Source organism: Artemia franciscana, chromosome 3 (genome assembly GCF_032884065.1).
Source record: "Artemia franciscana chromosome 3, ASM3288406v1, whole genome shotgun sequence".
NCBI classification, from domain to species: domain Eukaryota; kingdom Metazoa; phylum Arthropoda; class Branchiopoda; order Anostraca; family Artemiidae; genus Artemia; species Artemia franciscana.
This window is the reverse complement of record NC_088865.1, coordinates 46,952,243-46,955,241: the sequence shown is the minus strand read 5'-3', so window position 1 is coordinate 46,955,241 and position 2,999 is coordinate 46,952,243. Positions and strand designations below refer to the sequence as shown.

General features: G+C 25.3%; 1 protein-coding gene across 1 annotated transcript in view; it reads right to left on the bottom strand.

Annotated features, from left to right (window-relative positions):
* Positions 1-1,009: 1,009 nt before the first annotated feature.
* Positions 1,010-2,999, bottom strand: part of LOC136025338 (uncharacterized) — a gene marked incomplete in the record, with an annotated part of 37,526 nt that continues 35,536 nt past the window's right edge. The window contains 1 exon segment of the mRNA XM_065701261.1: positions 1,010-2,992.

The window sequence follows — 2,999 nt, the reverse complement described above, 5'->3', positions numbered from 1 at the left end:
AACTTGTAGTGAGCCAAAAATAAACTGATTTTCAACTCAAAATGAAATGAAAATTATTAGAAACAAGAACTGGGAAGCTGTCCTCACTAAGCCCCAAGTATTGTTAAGAAAACAGAAAACAGAAACAGATATTAGAATCAAGAAAAACAGAAGCAAATAAGAAGCTTGGCAGAAAAAAACTAATTCTTGTGCAGAAAAAAAAACAGAAATTATAATGAACCAATGGAATAAAAGCTAGAAGAAATATATATAGAATTAATTAAAAATGAAATCAATAATGAACTTATAATGTACCGAAAATGAAACTGATTTTCAACTGAAAATGAAATGAAAATACTAGAAATATGAGCTGGGAAGCCGTCCTCGCTATGCCCCCCCCCCAATCATTGTTAAGAAAAAAGATATATAAAAGGGATATTAGAGCTAAAAAAAGACAGATATTAGACTTAATAAAAATGAGACCAATAATGACCTTATTACGTAACAAAAACAAAACTGATATTCAACTCAAGGTCAAAACGGACAGCTATTACTAGATACGGGAACTGAGAAGTTGTCTACCTCGTGATTCAATTACAGTGCTAGAGTCATTTGATTTTACTAAAAGCAAAATAAGAAAATAGAAATGTCATAATCAAATTTAAACTGAAGGATGTATCCAGAGATAATGGTTTTATCGGGCTTCAGTGACCCCACCAAGCTCGATTTAAGTATATATATATATATATATATATATATATATATATATATATATATATATATATATATATATATATATATATATACATATATATATATATATATATATATATATATATATATATATATATATATATATATATATATATATATATATATATATATATATATATATATATATATATATATATATATATATATATATATATATATATATATATATATATATATATATATATATATATATATATATATATATATATATATATATGTGTGTGTGTGTGTGTGTATATAAGCAAATTTTGATACCTTTTGTATTTTTTTTTTTTAGCATTCCTTCCCTAAGAATGCCTGCTCCGTCCTCACAAGAAAAACTTGAAATATCCCTATAAAAACTAAACATTTCAAATTAAATATTTTTGTCAAGAAATACAGTGTAGAATTTTTACAACGAAAGAATACGCAAAGAATACTTTGTTTTCTCGTATACAATGATTAGCCATTAGATCTTATCTTTCCTTTTGCGTTGTTATTGCTGATATAAAAAATAAATAAAATGATTTAAAACTAATTTATAAATATAAATACCCTTAATAATGAAAAAATAGAATTTTCTTAACAATGAAGATCATGGAAAAGAAAATTTAAATGTTTAAAAAATAATTATATGTCTGAATTCATCTTTTTTGGAGTAATTCATTTAAAAACTGTAGAACATTGGTGCCTAAATTTCATTTTGAAATAAAAATTTTTCTTTTTGAAAAAATATATTTTATTCTTTGAAAAGAAGTTTTACAATGACAAATCTATTTGCTTGTATTGTAAATTTTACTCAAATATGTTGAGAATGAACAAACTATTAGGTAAGCATTACTGTAGGTAAGCCTTTTGGAATCAAAATAGATTTTATTAATTTGGTTATTTCTTAATGTTATAATGTTATAATCGTTATAATGAGAAAATAATAATACTTGAATTGCATATTGCTTTCCATAGAGTACAAATGAAACTCTCACATTAGCTGGCATAGAAGGAGAAAAACTTCCCTTTTCATAAGTTTCGGAATTTCAGTTCGCTTTGAGTTTTAGTTGGATATCAGTTTTTTGCACAATATAAGTTCATTATTGGAAACATCTTCTATTAAGTCTAATATCAGTTACTTTAACTTTAATATCTGTTTTTGATCTTTTTTTTCTATAATCGTGGAAAAGTGGGATGACTTTCTTGTTCTTATGTCTAGTAATTTCTTTCCATTATGAGTTTGGGTGGAGTAACAGTTGTTTTTGTTACAATTTTAGTTTATTAGTTGGTTTCATTTTGTATCAAGTTTAACCTATATTTCTTTTAACTTTTAGTTTATTTTTCAGTTTAATTTCTGCTATTTTTTTTTTTAGTCTGCTCACGATATAGCTACAACTTTTACTTTTATATAAAAAAAAACAAAAACATTTTTTGTTTAATAACCGAATATATCTGATAAAATAGCCTCAACCCAGTCAAAGCATATAAATAAAGACTTAATTACTTAAAAATAACTAAATGACCCATTTTTACAGAACATTCCTCAATCTACACTAATCAACAACATGAATTGTAAGAAAATTAGAATCCCTTGAAAAAGACAAATTTCAGCAGGAGCAGAATAAACTACTTCAAATTGAAGCGGAGAGATTCAAGAAAATGTTACAGTGCATAAATGTATAACGTTCAAGTTGATAGTTTCAATTTAAATTAGGCGAGTAATACCTTCGACAATCAAAATATAAGAGTAAATCTAACCGTGAAAAAGGAAAAAAAGAGATATAAAATAAAACACAAATGAACAGTTTAACTCAAAACAAAGAAACACTTCATGTTAAAATCGTCAAATTCCTAATTTATAAGAAAAAAAGGATTGAAAAGAATCTTGAATCAAGATGTGATACGAAAATTGAGTAATTTACTTCAATTTAATTTTGCTACTCAATTCTGTCCATTCGATATACATTCTATAAAGCAAAAAGGTTGTAATCTATTTTTGATAGATGTAAAGTTAAAAAAAAGTTAGACCTACAAACTAAAGCCTATATTGTAAATCCCGCTTTGAAAAAAGAACGTCCATATAACAATTGTTTTGCAGTTTCACGTAGCCAAATCTGTTTTCTAAGAAGAAAAATATTATTCAACTGAATTTTAAAGTCAAGTTTAAGTACAAGAATTATATATTTTTAGTGCTTGAATTTTGAAGGATGAGGGTGATACGCCGTAATGTTCAGTCAAGATTGAATTTTGTTTTTCCTCGGGAAGCTAAGATGTGGTAA